The following is a 6,445-nucleotide window of genomic DNA, read 5'->3' on the forward strand; positions in this document are numbered from 1 at the left end:
TCTTTCCCTTTGTTGCATTTTTGCTGAATGTGAAGGATTTCTGCTCCCCACCCCGCTGCCTCTGAATCACAGGAGTGGTTGCTGTTTGCTGCGTTTCTTCCGCTTTTCCTGTAAGCGGGTGGGTGATGCCAGGAAAGCCCTGCTCTCCCCGCTGCGGTACCCGCACAGGCACGTTTGCCCCCAGCTCCTTCCTCCTGCCTCTCCCTCCCGGGTCTGCACATGGGGACGGCCCAGGGACCTGCTGCCCTCCTCCCACTGTGGTCTCCCTGCAATGGCAGCTCTGCGTGGAGAAGGACCAAAACCTCTGATGGTGAGCGCGGCTGAGGCCAGCTGCGGCACACCCTGCTCCTTCTCCATGCCCTGCTCGAACTGTGAGAACGCTGAGATGGAAGTGACTGCTGCATATGGCAGCATCCCCCCAGGAGCTTTGTGCCAGCTCAGCATCCTGGAGAGAGGGGAGGTGGGATAGGTGCGATGGATGGCAAGTGGGCAGCCTGGAGGGCTTTTCTCTTCACCTGCTTGGTCTATAAATGGAGCACAGTTTAGCACATTTACTCTTCTTACCTTCCCAGTCCCTCTGTGCCAATACAAGGCAGGAGGGCTGGTGGCTGTGCTGGAGGGTGCTTTCTGCTGTGGGTGACGAGGATTGCCCCACGAACATGGCAGAGCCACGAGGCTACGCGTGGGTGCCGGAGGCTGCTGCAGCAGCAGGATGCTGTGGGTTACCTGCTCCCCGGCAGCGGGCAGCTGCTTACACAAACAAAATGAAACCCTCTGCTGCAGATTGGGAGAGGAAATTGCTGATGTACTTCAGTTTTGAAGCAGCTTCTGGGCCAGGCAGGGTGGCTCTGGGGGCAGACAGATCGTAGGGACACGGGCAACCTCCTGCGCCCACTGGCGCTGATGCACAGGGCTCGGTGGGAAGGGAGGTGGCCGGGTGGTTACCACGCTTAGCATGGCGTGCACCCATGTAGTAATGGCCTGGGTGCTCTGGAGCACCATTGTGACTCCAAAGCACTTGGGCTATTCAACGCGCAACTGCAAAAGCTGCAAAGTCACAGGAAAAGCCTGCAGGCGCCTGCCACCTCCAGTGACTCGGGAGCGACTGGGCTGCCAGCCAAGGGCTCTTCCATCCTAAGGGGACCTGATGGCCTCCCTGCGCAGCCTGCTGTGCTCGTGGGAAGTGCCTGGATGCCCAGGGCCACCGTTGTCGAGATGAGCTGTCCCCAACTTTCCCAGCTGATGGCTTTTTTTTTTTTTAATTCTCCCCCCCCCCGCCCCTTTCTGACTGCAAGAGGCATTTCTCCAGCGCTGCTGCAGAGGAACAGTTCGAGGGCCTCTGCCCTCCAACATGCCAATCGGCTGAGTAACGGCGCTGAGGGTGTGTCCGCTCCTCTTAATTGGGCTTCAATTGCAAACTGCACTTCAGGGACATCAGCTGTTCCACCCTGGTTGACTGTGCAGTGTTTGGTAAAAATACCTTTCAAGATAAGCTTTTTTAGTCCTTTTTTTTTTTTCTTTTTTAAAGTTTTAGAAAGTTCTAGTTGTTCAAGCACACCCGAGAGGCAGGACCAGTCCTGCCCAGGGTGGGAGGATGAGCAGGCACTCGGTCCTACCTGGGAGGACTGCAGTACCTGGGGAGCGGATGCTGCTCCTGGTTTGTCAGACCCAGAAACTGCACTGGGCTCCAATCCGTCCCAGGTTTGTTTTCTGGGTCGGTGTCCCTCCAGCCCTTGCCCGGCGTAAGGTGCTGGGAGGGATTCTCCTGGAGCAGTGTCCGATCTGCTGTCTGGAGCTGCAAAGCCATAGAATGCTTTTTCATAACGTGTAGTGCCCTCTCCCTTGGGCACAGCTTGAAGATCTGTGTCTGTAAGAGCACTTAATTTAAACCATAGCTGTTTTATACATATGTACATATGTTTATTCTCCTGGGCAACCCCAAGCTCACTGGACCCTGCTTCCTCTCCTCCCAGGCAGTCACTTATTACTCGAGCAGCCCAAAAAACGGCCCCAGCCCCTCTGCATGCCCCACTCCCGCTCAGACTACAAAGTGTTCCCAGGTCCTGCTGTGCCTAAAGGCAGGATTAGGATGAGCCACAGGTAAAATCAAGGTCACCAGCAAAGCCCTTTAACTTGTGTTGGACTTCTGCTTTCAAGTTGAAGTTTAATTTTGCCTGTGCAAAAGGTTCTTGAAAGGGAAAGATTATGTGGCTTCTGCATGCAGACCTCTTCATTCATGCTGTTTCGCTAAAGGTATAGGAGAAAATGGCCCATTTTATTTGGAAATAGCAGCAGTCAAACTGTGGTATGAAGGTTTTGGAGGTAGCAAGAGCAGGTTCCTTCCTCTGTCTATGAATTGGCTGCCCAAATCTGTTCTCGTGCGTGCAGATCGTGCATCCCTGTCGAGCTGCGAACGAGCCCAGCACAGCGGCTGGCTTTCTTGGCCGTGGTGTCGGAGCTGAGCCCGCGGGCTCTGCCTGCGCTGGAAGGCAGCCGTCGGTCGGTCGCGTTGCTCAGATAGATCAGCGATCAGAGCTAGCAGCAAATTTTGCATGTGCCTGCGAGGTGTAGTCACCCACGGGTGCCTGCCCGGGAACCGAAAGCTAAAAAGCTGCTGGTGGGTAATCCCCAGGATTGATAACGGCTTAGAGCTGGCAGCAGGAGGGGGAGCTCCTGTTGCTGCTGGGTGTCCCCCCGGCGAGCCCAGCGCAGCAGAGGGGCTGGGCAGCCTTCGGCGAGGAAGTCCCTGGATTTCTTGTGTGGAGGAAATCATTATAAACAGGATGTTTGCTCCAGCCCCATTCCAGGCTGCTCACCGCGGACCCGCAGCGGGTGCTCGGACCCTGCTGCCCCGGGCAGGGGGAGGAGGAGGTGTGGGTGCTCCCCCCCGGCTCTAATTAGTGTGAAGGAGCTGCTTTCAGGATGTCAGCGTCGGGGCAGAGACCCCCACAGGTCTCATACCTCTGGTTCACGAGACCGCAGGACCTTTTTTGGGACTGTGTGTATGAAACCTCCGTTTCGCAGCACTGCTGTGGTTCTGCAGCGAGCCCTGTGCTGGGTCCCAGCTCTTGCAGGTGGCAGGGAGGTTGCTGGGGCCAGACGAGCGCAGGGCAGGCGGCAGCCCGGTGTGGCTTTGAGAGGTGAAGTGCAGTACCGAGACCAGCACTGTCACTAGAGCGGCCACTGCTCCAGCTGGGGCTCCGTGACACCTCGGTAAAGATGCAGTCAGCCCCTATATCAAAACACGTGGAAACAGTCCTAAGCAAACAGTGCTTTGCAGCCCTTGGGTAAATCGCCAGCCCCCTGGCTGCCCAGATGCACAGGCTGTCTTCCAGGATCCTCCAGGCTCATTCCTCATCGTGGCCAGTGCAGCAGGCTGCCCACCCCGGGGTGTCAGCGACTGCCCGACCGTCCCCCTCGCAGCTGCGGGTCTGGGGAGGGTCCGCGAGCTTCCTGCATCCCCCAGCTCGCACACGGAGACGGCCGTGTGCTGCTGCCACCGGGCCTGCCTCCCGACCTGCTTCCATGGTAAAACGCTTTTCAGGCTGGCCCTGCTCCTGGAAGGAAGTGTACATGGTGTATGAGCTATGGGATTGCTGGTTGCATTTATTTAAATCAGGTTTTCTGGGCTGAAATGAGCCCATTAGGTTTTTGGATGTTCAGACCATCTGGCCACACCCGTAATTATTCTTTGGCATCTCTGCCCTTGTTGAAAATGCATATTTTAAAATTTTCCGTATTTCCCCTATTCCCAGTATCTGGCTTTCAGCCTGCTGTGCCTGCCTAAACATAGATGCTCATGCTGGCTTAGAGGGACAGATTTCCCTAATTTTCTCATTGCTAGACTGCAAACCCAAAAGAAACTTTGTGAGATGAAATGCATCTCACACAGATCCAGGGTAGGGTGCATTGTGCTTGGCCCTTCCCCATTTAAAAGCTCAGCATGTGTGACCAGAGCACATTTTGGCTGTGCCAGCCAAGCCCCTGGTAGGAAACCTCAGCACAGCATCTGCCCCGGGGGGGACTGCATTGGGCTCCCGGGGGCTCTGCTGACTGGGGTGGCTGTGGCTGTCACCCGGCCGGCTGCCCTCCGTGTGTGTCCCCTTAACGTTAAAATTATGTTTCTCAATCTGGAGGCTCTGTAAGAGCTGTGTGAGATGCCGGGGACTTCATTTATCTGGCACACCCAAAGAGGGAGAAGCTGTAACGCTGCTTGCTGAGCATTAGCAATGAAAGCACCCAGGTCACCTGGATGGCAAAGGCCACATGAGCAGCTGATTCGGGCTGGGTTGTTTGAAGTTTTGTGATTGTTCAGGTTCAAGAGCTGAGCCTGGTAGCACAGACAAGCTTCTCACCAGGCCTTCTCTACTGATTGAATGTAAGGGCAGCTGTTGCTTGAACCCGGAGACCCCCCCCTCTTTGGGGAGGTGAGTTCCTGAGATCAGCAGGAGCAGGAAAGGATTGCTCATGTGAGACCAGCGAAACCCTGGGTGGCGATTCAGTGATGAGACAGCATCATTTGGAGAGGCAGGTTTTCTGCCAGCCAGAACAGCACAAAGATGCAATGCTTGCACTTAACATGGGATCAGTCTATGCTGTCCTTCTGCAGCCACTGCAAACCCTGCCCATGGGCTTGAGCAATGCAGCCAGTGGTCACTCGCTCTTGGCTGGTTGGAGCTAGTGGCAGGTTGGGTAGTCTGGCAGAGGGCAGGTCCCTCGGGTGGGATCATGGTACCGTTGTGCGGAGGTGCCGTCACCCGTCACTGGGCTGGCTAAGCCAGCGGAGCCCTGCGTGTCCCCTTGGCCTCCCAGAGTGAGGGGAAGCCCTTGCCCTCTCAGTCATCAGGTTGGCGTTCGTATGGGGCTTGCTTCTGGCACTTTGGGTGCTGAGGAGCCCAGGAAGGGCTGGTGTCCACTGGTGGTGGTAGTCTGCTCTGAACTTGATGAGGAACACTGTAAAAATAATTGGTTGAAATGAGCCTCCTAGATCTGTGTTGGAGTGATGATGGGGTCCAGGGGTCCAGCGGGGATGTCTGTGCCTGGTGAGACCGTGGCAGGAGGTGGTGAAGCTGCTGATGCTCTGGTTCAAGGTATAAAGTCAAGCAAGAAAAAGTGTGTTGATACGGCCCATCTGCGTGAGGGCTCTGCTGGCTTCCTCCCTGCCAGGCTTCTGCTGAGCTCCCAGTTAGTGCAGATTTGTTCTCCTGGTTTGCAAGTGGTTTGAATGTCTTCCCAATTGCTTCTCTCCATCTGCCTTGCTTCAAATGCCTGCCCAGCCCTGGCCTCTGGTTATTCTTCTCCGCTTCCTCCGATGGTGCCTGCCTCCCGCCGCCCGCCCTGCCGGGGTTTCATTTCTCAGGACTCTGAGCCGATTCTCGCAGAGCAATTGAAGGTTTGCTGCCTCCCAGCATGGGATCCTGCTCCCCCTCCTCCAAAACAAAGCAGTTGTGTCTTCCGCCATGGTCCAGGTCAATAATAGTGTTTTCCTTGTCCACGTTTAGGAACTGCAGAACAAAAGGCTGGGATGTGGCTTGCCTGGAGCTGCAGGATTAGACCATGGGAAAGAGGGAGCTTGAGCTTTCTCCCCTCGGCTCCTGGTCCAGTGCTTAGAGCTGCGTTGAATAACATGACCTCCACTTGTAGGGTTTAGAGAGCCGGGCTGGTAAACATTGCCTTCGGTTTGTTCAGTTGTTGTCCTCAAAGTAAACTTTGGCATTTCACCTCTCCGGTATGCTGCCCTGTGTCGCCTCGACAAGAAGAGCCTGTCGGGGAGGTGAAGCATCTCTTGTCCCTCGTAACCCCTGGCTGCTTGAAATTTTAATCTGTTTATCTGAGCAGCCTTGTTTGCCCTGAAGGGGAGCGGGGAGCTGGGGCTGGCATTGAGTTCCCCCCCGCCCTGGGAAGGGTTCTGGCTGAGTTTGTGCAGAGGTGAGGGGGAAGGGGACCTGCATCCCCAAGGTGCCAGGGGGGCCCACCCCGTGGGTGCTGCCCACCCCATGGGGGACAGCAGGGGCCAGGCAGGCAGGTGTGGGGGACCAGCAGGACGCTGCACGCGTCCCCGGGAGAGACACAGCAACGATCTGGTGAATGTACACAACCTCCTTATTGACATATTTTCCCCTCAAATTGCTCAAAATCAAGAGAGCAATGAACTACTGGGCAATGGGGAAGGAAAAAAAAAAAAGTAAAAAAAAAAATAAAATTAAAGACCCAACAGCCCTCCCCATCTCTCATTTCCCAAAGAAAATCCTGCCTGATTTTTCCCGGCCACGTCAGCTCCCAGCTATGACAGCTATCTCCTCCTGTTGGCAAGGCCGCTCTCTGGAGCAGCCCTCGCTCCAAAATGCAACGGGAAAAGACGTAAACAGAGAGGAAGCTGGAGCTGAAGCGGGCTGCTCCGGGTGGGCGTCCAGGTACGGGGCCAGGCACGGCTGGTGGGGCTGGC

General features: G+C 55.9%; 1 protein-coding gene across 1 annotated transcript in view; it reads left to right on the forward strand.

The window, feature by feature from the left end:
* The window catches only part of STK10 (serine/threonine kinase 10), a 42,639-nt gene that overhangs the window by 14,274 nt on the left and 21,920 nt on the right, over positions 1–6,445 (forward strand).

The sequence above is a fragment of the Egretta garzetta genome, unplaced genomic scaffold (assembly GCF_000687185.1).
Source record: "Egretta garzetta isolate BGI_Z169 unplaced genomic scaffold, ASM68718v1 scaffold209, whole genome shotgun sequence".
Classification (NCBI taxonomy): domain Eukaryota; kingdom Metazoa; phylum Chordata; class Aves; order Pelecaniformes; family Ardeidae; genus Egretta; species Egretta garzetta.